General features: G+C 41.4%; 1 protein-coding gene across 9 annotated transcripts in view; it reads left to right on the top strand.

Annotated features, from left to right (window-relative positions):
• The window catches only part of ANK2 (ankyrin 2), a 254369-nt gene that overhangs the window by 69503 nt on the left and 165676 nt on the right, over nucleotides 1-19190 (top strand). The gene's annotated exons all lie outside the window — the stretch shown is intronic.

The raw sequence follows: 19190 nt of genomic DNA, 5'->3' as shown, positions 1-19190 counted from the left end.
GTTCGGCAGTGGATGCTGCTCAGCGCAGGTTTTCCTTGACTGCCCTTTAACAGAGCGGGTGGTTTGTTTTAACAGAAGGTGGTAGTGGCTCATGTGCTGCCACACATCCCTTTTCCTTCGAGCTAGAGAGGTGGAGGTTTGTAAACCTTTGGTTTATTTTCTGGAGATGTTTTTTAAGGTCATGTTTAAACAGTCATGGAGAGCTCCGTTGCTGGCTGTCGTAGCATCCGTGGTAATTCGGTGATGCTAATGACAAATACCTGGGTAAAAATCTGAATTAGTCCAGCCACACCCAGTTGCCAGGGCACTTTCTCTGTGTGTCCAGTCTCTCTGTCACAAATGGTTGATTTTCAAGATGTAGCTTGCCATACCTGCTGCTTCGACCCCACGCTTGAGGTAATCTCTTTTTAATGTCTTTATAGCTTTAATTGCAGGCAGCTATTTATTTCTGTTTGGGCTTTCTCTCCCCTTTAGGAGGAGAGATGCCTGTGGTGCTGCATAATTATGACATAAATGGGTTTACCCTTATTCTCCCCTCCCCTTCTTTTTTGTCAATTGCTATAACCTGAGTTACCACACTGAAATGTGAGGGACTGCTTACAGGATGAAGAAGAATTGTTTAATCTCTATGCAGTATACACTGATGAATTCTTCAATCCCTATTTTGCATAGAATTTGCATTTTAACCAACACTGTTCGCGAGCAAGACAAATTGTTACAGATCGTAATAACACGCAGACATGCATTTGGGGATTTCTGCATAGGGTTGGACCTGGTGAGGAAAAGCTCTTTTGCAAGAGATGACACTGTTTTTATCACAGAGGGCAGATTCTGTACCTACAACCACAAGGGAATAAGGGAATCCAGTCTAAACAAGAATTGGAATGAAAACACCCTCACCCCACCCCGTTGTGCTTGGAATATCACCTAGATCCCCACACAGTGGGAGATTTTATATAGCATCTTGGCCTTATATTTCAGCAGAATCTAGGAGGAAAGAGGATATCTGCTTTGTCTCACCTCTGAATTTGAAAGGTGTATTTGTGGGGGTATGGAAATCCATATAAGGAAGCAAGAATCAAAAGATGAAGTGCCTAGCCAATGTTGTAATTGGACTGTTGGGTTATCTGGAAACAATATCATATTAGGAGAGAGGTTTTGAAGCTCGAAGGAGTCAAAGCAGGTGTTTGAATTGCTCCTTTTTTAATATCCGTTTGCTCTTTCTTTTTTTTCCCTTGTTTTTCAAGTGAAGTAGCCCACAGCCTTTCAAGGTTGCGACAACTGCCAAATGAATGCTTGGAAAGCATGTCTTATATTGAGTTTCCATATTCAGAGTCTTCCAACAGCTGATTCATCTTCATTTTTCAAAAGCATAATAAATGCTTGGGTATCTTCTTTTACAACTGTCAGTCTTTTACAACTAGAAAATACTAATTGGGCATTTTCAGTTGACAAATATTAAGCCAAAAATATTGTTAATCCCTGAGGTTGGATGCACTAGGTGTTGGTGGCTCAGGTCTTATTTTAGATCAGCTCTCACCAATCTTCACCCTTAGTGACTTCATGAGGAAATACAGCTGCCTTTGATATTTCTTTTAAAATTCTACAAATTATTTTCTGAAAACCTCAAAATTGGTAACTTTCTTGATGAGGGAGATAGACCCTGGAATAGCCAAGAGTACAAGAATTCCAGGTTGAATTCCTCTGTGTTTTGACGAGGTAGGCACAATTTATTTTGGGAAGGGAGTCAGAAATGCCATGTGCAAGAGCTCCAAAATCCCAAGTAATGTAGCCTGTTTTCAGGTCCTGAACTACTTTTGCTGAACAAAGCTGCATTGCACCAGCCAATATGCCCTCTATCTGTTCTGCGGAAGTTGATCCCTTTTGTGTGGATAATTAAATATTAATTGAGCTAGATGAGTTTGATCTATGTATTGGGAGAGACAGAGAGTGGCTCTTCTTGGATTCAGCATTCAGCTGGATCTTCTGTATTCCAGGAGGGTGTCCTGGCCAGGAAGCCAAAGATGATTTTCTCTAATTTTCACCTGTACCCCCTTTAAAAAAAAAAAAAGCGTGCACACTTTAAAATAAGAAGGCTTCAGTTTTGTCCTTGTACAGGATGGGAAAAATAAATTTTTTTGGTTTGTTTTTGATTCTATGAAAATCAAAATTTTCGTAGAATGGGGAAAATTGCTACTTATGCAGAGCCGAATTTAATCCTCATGTTGATGGTTGTGGCTTTGTGTGTTCTTGTAAGTGGGCTGCCTCTATAGGTTTGTTGATCCAATGGTAGGGTTGTGTCCAGTTTTCCTGTGTATTTTGCTCCTGTGATAACGGGGATATGATCAAATTTGTGCTCCTGGAAAGCACGTCTGTGTTCACTCAGTTCTAGTTTGGAGAGCAGAGGATGCAGTTGTGGACAGAGTTTGTTCTGTGGTTGGTGTAACTTCATGGAGACTGGTGTTGAAGGGGTAATGCAGTGAGTGCCCTGGAATTTGTAATACATTTGTGTTTTCCTTCTGTCTTTTTGCCAAGTCTATGGTGAAGGGCTCAAGTACTAAATTCCTAGAATTCCTTTCAAGGATGCTTTTTTCATTCTGGAGTGTTTCAGATGAAAACAAGCTACTGTTGGTCATCATGTGAAAAAGGAAGCATGTTCCTATATCTAGTACTGAAAGCACTGAAGGTAAAGGGGCTTCTAGGACCCAGAAGTTCTTCCTGAGCTTATAGGTTGTTCATCAACCTCACTGTTGATGGATCAATGCAGAAATAATCAATTTTGGCTTTTTGCAGAATTCCAATCTTGTTACTTATATTGCTCATTCTTTGAGGAAAATTAAAATCTTGGAATCAGACCCATAGTGGAAAAGACTTGCAGGAAGTTGTAATCTTGATTTAAAGGAACAGAAATGAGACTTCCTTTTCTAACCTAATCATAATCTCCTCTTTTAAATAAAATTGGTTTCATTATGTGAAGTACTTCCAGTGGAAGCTGTATGCTTGCTAGTGGAATCATTACAGTGTACAAGCTAATCCTTTTAACTCATTTCAATTACTTAAGATTTTTATTCCATGCATAAGGTAATTGAGACCCATTTTGGAATACGAGTATCATGTTGGTCACTTAGGTTCAAGAACAAGAATCCCAATGTACACAAAACATGCAGAGAGGGATTGCCAGAAGAGTAATATTGTCCTATGAAGAATCCAGAGGTGCTTGGATTTAGTGTGCTCAAGCAAAGACAACCTGAGGGGAAAAGGAAATGAGGCTGCTCTACAGCCTTCTAATAGGTTTAATCAGATAAAAAGCCAAGAGAAACTTAATTATGTATGAGATATGATTTCTCTAACGTACCACTGGACTGGATTCAACTCCTTCAAGGAGGTCCCTCTTGCTTCCATGTTTCTGTGCTTTCCTCTGTGTCATTTACAGTGTCATAATAATATTACACAGCACTCAACTTGGTGGTAAATGTGGCTACTTAAATATTTTTAAATACTTGTTTACCTAGTTATTTCACTCTTGCAACTACCATATTTAGTGGAAAATTGAATGCCATCAAACAAAGGGTTTGAGGCAGTGACCATCTCTCCTGAAATTGCTGTGGGGACTGGTAGGACAGCAGTTCTGGTCCTCTGGGTGGTGTTTGCCTGAACTGTCCTCATTCCACATTTACAAAGTCTCACTGTGCCTTCCCTTGATGCTGCTCTTTGCCCCACTCTGCTGTGATTACTGGTGACAGAAAAATAGCTGTGGCCACTCTGCTCTTGGCTGTTCTGTTTGGTGATCCAACCAGAATGAAACCAGTGTGCCATCTGAGAGAGCACATCCTCTAGCTTTAGAGGAAAGAAGGTTTTCCTGCAGTCAATAAGCAGTAAATTGAACAAGCAGAGAAGAGCTAATGAGAAAAACCACAGGCTTTTCTTTCTTTCTTTCAGCAGTAGATATCTAAAAGACTTTGTCACAAAGGAAAAGTGGTAGTTGCAAGTTAACCTGACTCACTGGTGTTCAATGTTGCTAATTTTACTGGTAGCACAGCTGCTGTAAGGCTGGAAGGTCTTATTCTTCTTTCAGCTGTGGGAGAGAACTGGAACTGCTTTGCTTTCAAAAAAGCTGTAATCCAATTTAAATTTAAGTAAACAGGCAGATACATGGTTCTAGAATTTGCTCTGTAAAGAAGAAACTACATAGAGCGAAAAAAAATAAACCTTTTTTAAGTCATGGACAGGTTTGTTAAGAGTGTTAAGAGCCAAACCAGTTGTATTGCTCAATGTCTACCCTGTGCTTTAACATGGTTTGCACTATCATGAATCTGATGCAACTCCACTGCTATTCTTGCATTATTGAAATCAGGATTTGCTTGTTCCCTTTGCCTTTTATTCCTATCACGAGTCTTCCAGCACATTTTGTGCCAGGTGTAAAACTAAGATTGTAGCTGCAAATGCTTTGCTGTATTTAGCTCTAGTTGCTATGTGTGGTGGTAACAACCCAAAAATGATGCGTATTTCTCCCACTATGGGATAGAATGTCCCACCTCTGTGTCCTCGGTTGCATCAGCAAACACGCTGTGCTCCCATCACAACAGCTCCATGGTGAGTGACACTCTGGAGAAATAATTTCCATTTACTTAGAGCAACGAGACAGGGAAAATAATTATGTGTGTTAGAGCTGAACATCTGAACTCCAGAGCATTTTGTGGCTTTGTGGCTGTTTTTTAGCATCATAAAGTGTGTAAGACAGAGAGTGCTCATGGTCTGGGCCCCATGGCTGAGCTTGGCTTTTCTAGGTCTGTGTGTTCCAGTGTAAGGGGGTCATTTCAGCCATTACTCTGCTCTACAGTATCAATGCAATGAACAAGTCTTAGGTCTAACACAACCACTTGGAAGGTTAAATTTGTTAATTGTGGCCTTTAAAGGTAAAACAATATATATAGTTTTAAGAATGTTCTTGTTTTTATAACAGAGTAATGGGAATCTGCAAAAGGATGGAGTTGTTGTAGTGTACCAGCAGATTTGTGCCAGTGCTGGGTTTCACAGATGAAGTCTGTGAGGATAACAAGGAGGAAATTATCTGGATCAGTGGTGACTGTTACAGGGAATGGTGTGGCTGGTTGAGCCTGCATCCGCCTGCTCTCGATTTATCCTTCTCAGCTCTTGCTCATTTTCACCAATGTTTGGCAAACATCAAGTGAGTCAGAGAAGCCAAGTCCCTTCTTCCCCAGCCAGCTTCCCTTTCTCCCTGCAGGGTGCCTGGGGCCGGCAAGTATTGCACAGATTGCATCGCGCTCGCGCATCTCGCAGCCTTGTCACGCGTTCCTGCGGTGACAGGGGCTGAGCTGGGCTTAGATCCACCTGTCCTGCCTCTCTGGGGACATGGGGGCCACTCTGGAGGCAGCCATCTGCTCTCTCTGCCCTCATGGCACCCACCTCTCTTACCTGGCTGTCCCTGTCAGAGCTGCTGTGTTTTTGTGGAGCTGTGTCCCTGTCTGCACTGGCCGTGCTGTGTTGATGCTTTTGATGACATCTCTGGCTAGGGATGTTTTTTCACTCTGCAAATTGAGACTGACATATGTAGCATGTAGATATTTAGGTTAGGCACTGGGAGCCCTGGAGCTCTGAAATGCAAGGAACAGAGGGAGGCCAAAAAATACTAAGATGGCCAGAGGCTTTTCCATTCTCATTTATTTTCAGGAATTAATTATTTCAGAATCTTTCCTAGCTGATTAAGTAGGCTTCTTTTGTCTTGGTGACAGAAATTGCTGAGCTGAAAATTTGAACTTCCTGTCATTATGCCTCCACTGTGTAGAAATAATCCAGTATTTCTGTTTTCAGTAGAAATTTGCAGTACTCTTATTCATTCAGTGGGGTCCTAATAGTTTTTCATTTTCTCATTTATTTCTACTTCATTTAATTGTTCTCTGGCACCAGATATAGATGGAAAAAATATTTAAAAAGTAGATGGAGGTGGACCAATGTTTAAGGCTTCCTCAGAGCAGTTTCTAAAATTGTGTGAGAGACAGTGAATTACTTCAGGTCAGTTTTGATAAAAAATTATAGTTGAAAGGACATGCAACTGATTGCCCAATTCATCTTTCTCTATTTTAAATATCAATTTGCGGCATGGATAATGTAAAAGGTAAAGATGTAATACTACACAAAAAAGGCAGTGTATCCTTTTGGGCATTGCGAGTCAGTTTGGGAATTGGTTTGTCTTCTTCAACCCTTCTTGAAATAAAAATGTTCCTTGGGCATGCAGGAGTTTAGGGAGAGCAAAGGTAGACACCAACACACATTATCTCACCTCTTCTGTGCCCCTTCCAGCTGGCTGCACTTGGGTTACAAGCAGGTGCACAATTTGTAACCTACTTTTGTTTTCTCTGGGTTTAGCTTACACACACACACACACCAATTTAGCCCATGAATGAAGTGCTCTCTGGGGAGTAGGATCAGCTCTGAAGGAAAGGATAGAGGAAATGGCAGTAATTGCAGTTGGAAGTGATTTTCTAGGTTAAACAATGTACAGGTTTCTGCCACAAGCTGAGTGGTTCAGAAAGGGTTGATTTTATTTGTTCTATTCAGGCTTGGCTGCTGTGCATTTGTATTACACTGTAGTACTGGATCTCAGCAAGGAGAGCCTATGGATTTCAACTGGCACCAGGAATGCACAGATTCCTGCAACACTACAGCCTCATGATCAATTAAATCTGCTAATTGCTCCACTCCTAGGGCTCCTTTATAAGGCAGGATTTGAAGTGTGTGTCAGAGTAGTGGAGGCAGCAAAGAGCATTGGTGATAGTTTTGAAGTACGTGGATGGAAGTGGGAACTGGTGTTTATAAACAATTTATACCCTTCTATAGAATCTCTTCCTGTATTAAAAATTGTGCTGCTTTCCTCTGATCGAAAGACTGCTAGTCCTCCTTTTTCAAACCTTTTAGAAGTCTAATACATCTGGCAGCTTTCAGTATCAGAGAGCAGATGTCAACATAGAAATGTCAAGAAACAGTGGTACTTATTCATGGCGTGAGCCATTAGAAACCTTGTCTGCCTGTGCTGGTGGGGACACGGGTATGATCTAATCAGAAAGTGAATGAATGGGCATAAACACCAGGAGAAGGAGGCCCTGGGATGTGTGTGTGCGCGCACTTGGGTGTGTGGTGTGGTGCTGTGTCCCAGCCTGTTTGTGTTTTTTCCCTGAGCATGGCAACAGAACACACTGAGCTCCAGTCTGTGCTGGAGGTCACCCTGGGTTGGGTACAGCCAGCGGGGCCCTGCCAGCTGGGGAGCTGAGCTCTTGTTACTGTGCACCTCTGACAGAGCAGAGAGGGGTGAACATGAGAAACAGTAGCTCTGGAACGGGCACAGATTTTCCAATCAATCTGTGATTCATGCTCATTAGCTTTGAAACACTGAAGAAAGGCGCTTTATGAGCTGGCATTTCCATTTGTGCTTTAGCTGCTTTACCCAGGCTGAAGACAGAATGATGACTGCAGCACTCGTGAAAACAAGGGGAAGAGAAAGAAGGAAACATGTTCTGTGTCTTGTCTAAAGGTCACTGCCCTGGTTAGAGATCACAGCCTCCCACTCAGCCCTTGGATCTGCTGTTAGCCTCTTATTTGGTATGAAATACAGGTTAGATGGGTCAAGTGTAGGATAATTTTCTTTGGTAACTGTAGGCACACAGCTGATGGTAATTTGGGGTGGGGCTGTGGTTGAGGCCATCCCTAATGGGCTACAGCTGTGCAGGACAGGTGAATAATATTAAAAGTAACGAGCCATGGAGTGCCCAGGGGCACTGACCAATCACCACAGGGAACAGAAGGCACACAGGTGCAATGCATGAACAAGAGGGCATAAAAGGTTGGGCTAAAGAGCAAGAACGAGCTGATACTTGCAACCTTCTGAAAGTGGCATGATGTTGCTCTGTATGGGCAGACGCCTGAAACCTTCTGAAACTGTATCCTGATATTCCCTGTATCGTGGCAATCCCAAGTGTGACGTGTGCTGTGCCAGGTAACAGTTACCTTCAGAGCTGGGGGGGGAAAGGTGTGAATATTCCTTCCTGTACTTTGTGTTCCCCACCTGAAAGAAAAGCCAGGCTTTTGTTGTTGCATTCATTTCTAATTAATGTCTTGTAATAGTACAGGAGGTGTTTCTCAAGGAAGCCAGGGCCCTTGCAGGGCTTGCAGCCACTGCAGTTGTGTTTGGTGGTGTAAGTGTGTGCAGGCTTGTGGCTAATTATATGTGATGCTGTGTGTTGGTAAATGCCTCTCTCCCCCCTGCTCATCAGCAGAACTGCTTTTTTCACAGCCACATCCCCAACAGAAGCAGCAGGCGATGGCTTTCAGTTGGAAAACAGCTGCCAGGAGCTCATTATGCACTAATGTACACTTTAAGAGTCAAGATTGCTCCTTTGCAGAAGGAGCTTACGAGTGTGGCCCATTCCAAATGTGCCTGACAGCAATTAGAATAGTGATGTACAGCAGGCCTTTCCTAGAAATCATTGTAAAGCCCAGGTAAAACCTCTGAACAGAGGATTGTGCTTATACAGCACTTCTGGATATGGTATCCCAATTTCTTTTAGTGATTGAGGAAAAAAGTCCAGCTGCAAGTCTCTCCTGCACATTGTAGTTTCATCTAAATGGGAACCAGATGCACTTCAAAAACCCAAACCAAACAATTGCTGAATGTGAGTGGTAAATAGAGTTAAAGAAATTAACCTTTTTGAAATAGTCAAAGTGATGGAGATATGGTTACAAACTGGTTTGGTATGAGTTGGAATAAGGGAAGCTTCATGTGTTGGATGTTGATGCTGGAGTCCATGGCTAAGGGTGATTCACATGGGAAGGCACATTTGAACTGGGATCTTCTTTTCTTTTGTCCTACCAATCCTCTTGGGAGGATTAATGTGATTCTGAATTTTATTTTATTTTGTTTTTCCTGAAGGAGGAAACAAACACTTAAGCTTTTACTGAAACTTTCTGAGAAAATGGATGTAGATATCCATAAAAGAAAAGCTCTAGTTAATACAAAGGAGACTGCATGCCTCAGATTGCAGTCTTAGATTGCAGTCTTAGAAGCCTCTGAAGTCTTACAGTCTCCAAAGGCCATAACACAGCTCTGGCATTTGTAATTTTGTTTAAAAATAAGTTCTGAAGGTGATCAGGCTATGGGTTTGGGTCTCAGTGTTCCAAGCCTGGGGCCACATTTAGACAAATGGTGTGAGGCAGCTCTGCCCCCAGGTGAATGTTCTTCCTTGGAAGCAGAGTCAGAAATTCATCTGGGTTTGAGCTCCTCTCTTCTGCCCTGTACAGCATACGAGGGGGAAGGAATGGAAGTGAGCAGCTGAGAGCATAGAGAAGGTGAGGCTGATTTTTTTGTGAGGGTTTCAGTGCTTGACTAGATCATCAGGGAGAGGTCTTTTCACTATTATGTGCTTATAAAACCCCTTTATTGGTACAACTTGAAAAGCAGGTAACGATTTAGTGCTTTTTTTTCTGAAAATGTCTAAATTGTAATTTGCAGGAACATGAAATGAGAGTGTGATTTACATTGCTGTAGTGCTTGATTTGACCATGTGAGATTGGGCTGCCATTCTGATGGTGGTGATATTACTAAGAACTCATTTTCTCAAACAGCATTTTTCATTATTGCACCTAATGTGCTTTACAGGAGAAAATTGGTATCACTGCAGGCAGTGACTTCGCAGTGGTTTGCCTGGGGCAACCTCAAGCGCAAGTGCCAAAACAAGGCTGAGGATCCAATGATCCTCAGCTGTTCTGCATCTCTCCTACTGTTGAGGACCATGTCCAGGGGCCTTTATTCCTCACATCCCTTCTTTTTAAAACCCTGCCTCTTCTCTGCACTCTTCCTGCCCTTTACTTTTTACCCAAAGACCACCTGAGCCCAAAGTCTTTTCTCAGTGATTACTCAAAGTATTCAGGAACCCATTCAGGTTGGATGTGCCATGGACCCTTACCTTAGCTGTGTTCAGATAAAACCCACAGCTCATTTTTAGAACCTGAGTCAAAGCTTGCTGAAATTTATGGAAGGATTTTATTAACTTTAGTAGTTTTGACTGCTTTTTAGTGGCTTTGAAATTCCTAACATCAGAAACAAGTTGAGTATTTTCTTGTTTACCTTTGATGTTTATGGCTACATGAATAACTGAATTGGGACTGGTTTTCAATGTACTTAGAAATTAGATTGATAAATTCTGAGTCCAGGTGTTTAATCCTTCTCTGGAAAATTTTTCCTTGTTACCTAATAAAATTACTGGCTGGTTTTATTGTTGTAGTAATGACAGCCATTAGTCTTGTACTGGTGTTTGTGGAAAGATCTAGTACGATCACTCTGTGTCCCAGTGTCTGCCATAAAATCCAGCAGATACCTGTGGAAACATGCAGCTTCTTCTCTTCCTGAAACATTTCAATTCACCTTTAAATTCTAAAGGCAGTTCTCAGCTCTGACCTACTGCATCTCAGCAGTGAGGGTTGGGTAAGTCTATCCCATACTGCCTTCAGGTGGTGAAATGTATAGATGGATTATTCCAGGTGGCATTACAAGATTTTCTTCTGGAGAGAGTTATTTTCACTGATTTTTATTTTTAAATTATTTTTTCTAACCTTCAGAGTTTTGTTTCTCTGGTTTCCTACAAGCCTCCCAGTACTGTTGGAAATCATAATGAGTTTTTGGCAAATCAGTTTGCATCATTGTTTCCAAAATACGACGTTGCCCTTTATTGTGCTTGAATCTGAACACCCTGGCACTGCCCTGTTAGATCAGACAGAGCCCCCAGGCTGTGGCAGGTTTGGAAGGTGATTTCACTCGGGCTGTTGTGCTGTTCTGCACTGCTGGAAGCCTTCCTCAGAGTTTTGCTGTGCAGGCAGTGCAGCCTTGAGGGTGATCTCAGAGGTGGCACATCCACATAGTGCTCCAAGGACAGAGGGAGGGGACATTAATTGTGAGATTGTTTGGGACAGTGGCACTTGTGGCAGATTGCTCTCAGTGCAGGAGTCACTTCCAGGGGTAAGGATGATATCATTGGATGCATGTGCTGACAGAGAATACAGTTAAGATTTACTTACTGTCACATGTTTTTGGTGTCCAGAATTTCAATCTCCTGTTGGCTGTGGTTCAGAGCAGTGGGGAGGGCAATGCAGGCAGTTATTAGCATGAAATGAGTGTGGAGAAGATGAGCTGCTGATACAGGAGAACTACAAACAAAATTCCAGGTGCAGAAAGGCTTACAAATAACAGCAGGGATTATTAGGGGCTTATTCTCTTTTCATTGCTTGTTGTATTATGAAGTATTTTGGGAGAGAGGTGAAAGAAACATAATTTCTTTACATTGATCTCATTCAACCTCTATTAAAGTTGTTCTGAATCTTTAGGTTTGGCCTTAAAGGTTCAAATGGTTGCTGAAGCCCTTTGTCCACTCCAGCCACTGTCACTTCATGCAGTGCTCAGAGGATTTTTTTCTGAGGTCGTTAAATGCCTTCCATGTATCTGTCTCCTTAAATAAAGAACTATTTCTTCAGCTGTTCTAAATCAAGAAATGTTTCTGTAGCCTCTGAGAACTTATTAACTGCAGGGGTTTCACAACTGGATTGGTGGTACATAATATAGTTGCAGTGAAATAAAATGGAGACTCAGAAAATTATGGAATGGTTTTAGAGAAAGTAATTGGAAAGCCAAAAAGGAATAACTTTTGGAAAAAGAATTGTGTTTTCATTCTAATAAATACAGGGGTTTTATCAGCATCTCTCTATTGTATAGATATCATGTTGAAAATACTGTTTATCACCCCTTTCCTTCATTTCTCCTTTTGATATTTTTATGGAATATGCCTAAAACCTCTGTCTCACTGGCCTTGGCTGACAGCCAAGCATTTTGTTCAGAGTTTATTCAAGTTCCTGTCCTTATGCCATTGGCATTGTCACCCCTGTGCAGGTGCTGTGCTCCCTCAGAGGGAGTGTGACAGCAGGCAGTGGCAGCCTGGGCATGGCCAAGATTAATGAGAGCAGCTTCCTTCCCCACTACCTTCCCTGTCTTCAGCAGAAGAGGTGCATTCCCATACCTTGTCTCCTTGAAAAAAGATGTCATTTTGGTTTAGAATATAAAGAAATCAACTCTCAATGATTTGTGCAGTACTTTCTCACAAAACTTTCAGTCTGGGAGCTCCAGACTTTTGTGTCCTCCTGGTACTGGTGACAGGAGTTTCAGCTCCTCCACAATAACTGCTATATTTTCAATCATTCTTAATTAAGCCAGGAGGGGTTGCATTTGAGGTATGCCAAAGACAGCAAACAGCATTGGACTTAATTTAGACTGCTGCTTTAAAAAAGTGGAAGGCTCTAAAGCAGCATGGTATTTTAGGTCTTTTGGTGTTTAATGAGTAGATAGTTGGAAATATATCTAATTCTCTCTCAGGTTCACTAGTTTTTTTCTATTTCTGTGTTGGAGCTCTCAAGATGTTATTGCTCAGAGTAACTTGGGCATGACACTTGAGCTTCATGTCATCTACTCTGTATTTGCATTTGTGTATTAATTTGAAACCCTATACATATTTATTTCTTGTAGTTTACATTTTTAAAAAGTAATTAATATTTAAAAGCCTGCAAGAGTGTTTTCAGAAGGGTTTGTATCAATTTGGCTGCATTTATTTAGACATTCCTAGGTCAGTATGAGTGCTTGTGTGTCACCTCAGAAATGTTTAGTTGAAGGTGAGGATGCTCAGGGTAACCTGCTAATCACAGCCAGTTTAAAAGGATATTATGTCACTGAGACTTGCTTAAATCCCAGGCTGCAATCTTATAATTCCCTTTGGTAAAAGGCATTTCAGGGCTTTTACTGTGCCATTTTAGCATGAGTAGTTCTGCTTTTAAAATGAATCTTGGAGATAAACTCTGTTCTTCATTAATGACTTTCAGAGTGAAGGAAGAATGTGCCCATTTTAGTGATTATTTGTAGACAAGAGGCGGAGGGGTTGACTTCAGATGGCTGTAATGGAAGTTACAAATGAGGAAGACTGAGAAATGTTGAAACATAATCAACAGCTTTTCTAAATAATGTGTTTAGTGTGGGGATGGAGTGTGTCTGCTTTTTTCCTGGAGGTGCATATGTGCATCTCACAGTGGGGAATTTCAGCTTTAAATAAGCATTTCTCTCTGTGCTGTTCTTTAATGAACATTGAGACTATCAGCTCCATGGTTTACTGAGATAAATTTTAGTAATTTTAATAACACGCACAGAATTAGCAGGAAATAATTTCATATAATTTGATCCAAGCCCTCATGTTTCAGACTAGGAAGACCTACTTTCTCACTAGGCTTTTAAAAGCGTAACTGGTTGAAAATTAATGAACCTCTGCTGCTGTCTTTGATCTTTAAGGTCCCTTCCAATCCAAACCATTCTGTGACTTGGTTACACCCTCTGTGTGTCAACAAAGGAGTGGGAGTAGGTTAACAAAGAGATGATTAATTTTTATGCTGGAGGACAAAGACCACTTGAGATTGCACCAAAATTCACCTGACAAATTCATAGTTGGTGTTTGAAAGGTGCCAGTCCCCATTTTTACTGAAATAAAGTAGAAAACAACCCAAACTGCAGAAATTTTAAAATTAATTTCATCCTTTGTCTTATCTATGACCATTTCTGGTTTGTATGTTAATTTTCTTGAAACAAGTGTCCAAATCAAAGGCAAATCTTCATTACTCAGATGTACGTTGGAATTAGCGTTATCTGCAGCAGGCTTGGAATTTTTTTCTCTGATTATTTTCCTCAGAAGATTTTTTTTTGCCCTACCAGGCAATGCTTTTGAAGAGACAAATGGAGTAAGGAGATATCTCTGTTTGTGTTGGAAATAACAAGTAATGCAATTAGTGGATGACTGCATGAACAGTAGCAATTAGAGCTGAAGAACATACGAAATATGTGAGTGCAGAGCCATATTTCTGTGTCATCTGCACTGGCAGAAAACCAGAAAAACTTCACTCAGATGGGTAGAATTGTTGACTGATATGTTTTAAACTTTTTGGTCTAATTTTACCCAGCTCTGAGTTTTGAAGTTTCAACCAGCTTTTGGGCAGTGTGATGAGTAGGGAAAATTGGAGTCCATCTTCTCCTCTTCTCATTGAGGGAAGGTAAAACACATGTGGGAAGCATCAAGCTGCTGAAATTTCTGCAAATCCAGTATCTCATCTCCAGCACTCACAATTCAGAGATGCATAGCAAACAATAGGAAATAACCTTATTTTTGTAATTTTATCTCCCTCTATTCCATACCAGTTTGCTTATGCAGGTCCATTTGAAAGACCTTATTAAAAAAACAAAACACCCACTCTGGAAATTGTAATCTATTTGACATGATGAGGTTCTTAACAAATTGATTTGTCTGCTCCTGGTGGTCATTATTTCCTTTATGTCAGGGCTGCTCCATTGTTCTGGAAGCCCTCAGTGTAGTTCTGTGAAGGTTATCCAGTTTTCCCTGTGATACAGTCGCAGGAGCCATTTGCAGTTGCAGTCCCGGTGCTGCTGAGCCATGCAAGTGTCACTGGGGCAGCTCTGCAGGTGTCACCGAGGCCACACAGCCAGAGCATGACCTGAGGGAGCATGACAGTCACTGTGTACTTGGGATCTCAAAGAGGAGAAACAGTCCTGGCCAGGGCAGCAGGGTCTTGCTCAAAACCCTTACCCTTTGACTGGTTTAATCGATATTTTTTTTAAAGTCTTTTTCTAGGTATCAAAATTTTGGTGGATCAGCCAGGAACTCTTATTTCACTGGTGTCTTCTGCATAGAATCATGGAGTCATTTAGGGTGGAAAACCCTCTAACATTATTGAGTCCATCTGTTCCCCTAGCACTGTCAAAGCACAGTCCAGCACTGTCCCCCACTGCTAAACCATGTCCCCAGGTGCCAGGTCTGCACCTCTTTTAAATCTCTCCATGAACTCTCCACCACTGCCCTGGGCAGCCTGTTCCAGAACTTAACTTTCCCTTTTTTTCCCCCTCTCCTTTTCCTTTTTTCCTGAACTTTGGTAGAAATCACAAAATGCAACCTCTTGCTGCTTTTAAATTTTAACTGTTTTCCACAGCTTGGTTAGCAACCTCTTTGACTGCTACAGTTACTTATACCTTCTGAATATAAGAAAAAGAAAGGATAACAAAGGCAATCAATATTAGTTGCAGCTGCTGGTACTGAGTACAGCCAGTTTTTCAGTATAGGAACTTTGTCCCTAAGCCTATTGTCGCTCCATCATCACCAGTTCCAGTCTCTTGAGATTTTGTCACCTCAGTGACACTGCAGGGGATTATAGTAATTAGCCCAGTCTTTCAGACACAGCTATTGAGCCTCCTGGAACAGCGTGGCCAGCTTTTGGATCAGTGATCTCACCACCCTGGGGTGGAAGAAAGTTAAGGTGCTGTATTGTAAGTGATCAAATGGGTCTGAGAGAGGATGGAAATGATATGGAAAGGAACTGTCCTAAATACTACATTCCTGCTTCTGTAGGACCATTTCCAAGGACAGGACCTCACCAAACTCTAATCAGCATGATTCCTTTGGCTTGTCCACCAGATAGACATCAGGTGATAACAGAGGGCTGACCTTTGGTGCAGTGTGATTTTAAAATAAAGCAAAAATACGTCACACCAGTGACAGCCACTCAGGCTGTGATGTTTACAAATGAGTTCCTACTCTGGAGCTACCTAGAGATGTATCTTCACCTTGGAATTTAATTTGGAAAGTCATGTACATGTGTGTAAATCATATATATGTATTTGTAGATATGTTACTTGTGGGATAAATACAAAAAATAGCTGGATTTTGCACCTTACATCTCATGGTGTCTCACCATGTTTACTGCAGCCAGAGGCATCATTGCCCATGATGTGACATGGTAGTTCAGTGGAAAAGTGTGGGAATGGTTTTTAGACCTTTTTATGGAGATGTCCTGAGTCAAATCAAGGTAGAACATCACAGTAGGTGATCTAGAGCAGGTTAATCAGCCTGCAGGTGAGCTGACTCCCAGGTTGTGTGCTGTTTACACCCCAGTGCAGGCTGCTCTCCTGAGTGCTTAGCATCCAAAAATAGTTTTAGCTTGGGGATTTTTTTCCCCCATCCACAGGTTCCTCATTAATTTTGAGTCCTGAGTGACAGTAATTGTTGTTTAAAATGAGAGTTTTCTCTGCAGAAGTGTTTCAGTAGGGTGGAAGTTATTTCTTGCGTTTTTCTCTCTTTTTCCTTTGCTCCCTATCTATAATAAGCAAAGGCAACTCTTGCAGTAGAATCTAGACATTTGTATGATTTGCTAAGATGCCTCATTAAGAGTGTTGTACTGACAAGCTATTATGCACCCGTAAAAGTTTCACTTAGACATTTTTCGTAACCACGGACAGATGTTTTCAGCGCAAGTTACCAAAAACTCTGCTGAGTTTCTGTAGGGAGTTCTTTGATCTGGTTCCACACAGGGTGCAAATCCCCATCCCAAGCACCCACAATTTGCTTCTCCTTGGGCGCCAAAAGCCTCACACTCAGATTTGTTTGCTGGCTTAGCTGGGAGTGTCAGACTGGAGGCAGGGGTAGGAAACCAATAACTTGGGGTTCTGTTCTGAGAAGCGCTTTTTTCTCTCTGTGTTTTGAAGAGCTGTCAGTTTGTTGTGCTGCTGGATCCTTGGACAGGCAGCAAGAGATTGTTTAATGAATTACTTGCTGTTTTTATAAATATTTGCCCTTGATATTGGGGAACCAGTATGTTTAATTGTTGCTAGATGGAATAAATAATTTGAGTGCAATTCAGGCTAAAAGAAGGCAGGGTCTTTAGTTATCTGACTTTCCATTAAATTATGTTCATTGCAGGGAAATTGGACCAGGTGACTTTTCAAGTCCCTTCCAACCCAAACTGTTCTGTGATTCAGTGGTTTTTGTAGGATTTTCTAGAGCTGTTGACTCCCAAGGGAAGAACCCAGGACCCAGCAGTGAACTGGGTCCCTAGGTAGGGACATGTGTTTTGAGCATCACACAGTCTCTTCTCCACCTCCATGGGACTGACAGCTCAGTACCCTGATGCTGGCTGCTACAAAACATTCTTGTAAATTAGAGGGGTTTATCTGTTAACCAGATAAATTAACTGAAGTGATCCCACACCTGTTGCTAGAGGTAAAATACAAAATCAATGTGGAATACTGTTATTGAAAGAGATGTCTAAGTTTCAAAAACAGCTCTGGGTGATTCCTTCAAAAAGTGTAAGAAGAGTCAGAAGATGCATGCATTTAGTTTTTAATTTTAGTTTTCAATACTATATGTGGGTTTCTGAGAATTTTTTTAAAAAATTATTATTGGCTTAAAAACAAAACTAAACTGACTTTGTATCCAGTCACACCACAGAAATCCTGCAGAGACTGAGCAATGATACTTTTGGTAGATCCTGGTCAGCAGTTCCACTGCTGGGCCATGTAGTATATCACAGTTAGAAAAAGTGGTTTTCATGGCAAAAAGGATTAATTTGATTTCATTTGCAGAATGTGGCACTTGTTCTTTCTCTCCTGAAGAACTGAGCCACACTGAGGTCACTGGAGTGCGTGTGGGTGTCCTGCCATTCATGGTTAAGGTAAATGGGCTTAGGTAATGTGTGTGTTAGCAAACACTTAGCATAAGCCAACTCTTCTGGGCAGGTTGTTTATTTCAGGTGAGTGATATGGCTGTACACAGCCTGTGCTTGACCTGCCTGCTTTGGGACTGGCTTTAATTGGGCTCTCTGAGCTCCCGTGTCACTAATAACTGGGAAATAGAGTTTTCTCCTTGCTTTTTGCTGGGAGACAAAACTGTCTCTCTTCCCCACGCTCTCCTGGTTTACAAAATGGTGCTCACCCAGAACTCCCCACTTGTGGGGAAAAAACACTTGGTGGTTTTCACTTGGCAAAATATTAGCTTCTTATTTTTCCTTTACAAACACAATTCCTGCTACCATCAGTGAAAATTATAAGGAGGTTCTCCAATGACTTCTAGGTCAACGGAAGCCTTTCTTTGACTTAGTTGGATTTTAATTTGTAAGCATGTAAAGGAGATAAGAAATCCCTAATTATAATTTACTAATGCGTTTTAAGACTCTTGTTACCGGAGGCTTCTGTAGAAATAGAGTTTAATAAGGCTGGTAGGGCTGCAAGAACTCATTTTCTTCTGCACTGAGCCCTGGGTCAATTAGAAATAAGCCTACTTATCTATTGTACTTTACAACAGCCCTGTACACCAACTGTCTTGTTCGTTAAACTCTTTCAAGATACCACTCTTTGATGGATCTTCATCCATCCCAACATTTGCAGAATTGGGTATTTCAGTCTTGAGTGGGTCCATGACAGGACAAGCAAGCTCCCTGTGAAGAACAGGGGAGGCAACATCCTTCAGAAATTTCTGCATCTCTAATGTGTTTTTTCACTCTGATCAGTGATTAATTCAGCAGAGGTTTTAAATCAATATGAGTACTAATGTCTATGTGTGTATACACAGACAGAAAGTGGCTTCTACGAGTAAAGAAACAGAACAATTTACCCAATATTTAAGACAAGAGAATCCAGACTACAACAAAAGTCTAAATCAGTATATAGTATCCAGGAGGGTTTCCAGGAATTGCACGCCTTTTGTTAGGGGGGGAAAAAAAATGTTGTGTTGTTACTCAGTATCAATGTAGCAATTTGTTTTATGGTGTTTCAATAGTGCAGTTTCATGGTAGCTCAGGCTGCTGGTGAGCAAGTGGGCAAAGCCTAGGGAGAGAAGAAATGTAGCCAGTTTATTGTACTGTGTAGATGTTGCAGTAGGTACTGTAATGCCTTGGAATGTGTGGATGGAGGGGAAACCCACTTTGTTCCCCCACTTTGAGAGCAAGGGGGAAAAAGGGTGGTGGGAAGTGGAGGTTACTGCTAAAAAAATTCATCTGCATGATGGTAGGTGTGTGGAACTTTGGTTTTCTATTTTTATCTGTGTGCATTAATACAGTAACATATCTGGTGTCAGAGGTTTCTTACTTTTGTAGGCATATTTATATGCTCAAGTTAGAGCGCTTGGCAAAACCACAGAGATTGTAGCACTCTACACATTTTTACAGAATTTCAGTATGTTTTGCTTGAAGAAAAATAGAAAATCAGCAGATGAGCCAGAAATACCCTGCAAGAGTCTGCTCCCTCTGGTCTTCTGGAC

The sequence above is a fragment of the Camarhynchus parvulus genome, chromosome 4 (assembly GCF_901933205.1).
Source record: "Camarhynchus parvulus chromosome 4, STF_HiC, whole genome shotgun sequence".
Taxonomy (NCBI): Eukaryota; Metazoa; Chordata; class Aves; order Passeriformes; family Thraupidae; genus Camarhynchus; species Camarhynchus parvulus.
The sequence above is the reverse complement of the archived record's forward strand: the minus strand, read 5'-3'. Positions and strand labels throughout refer to the sequence as shown.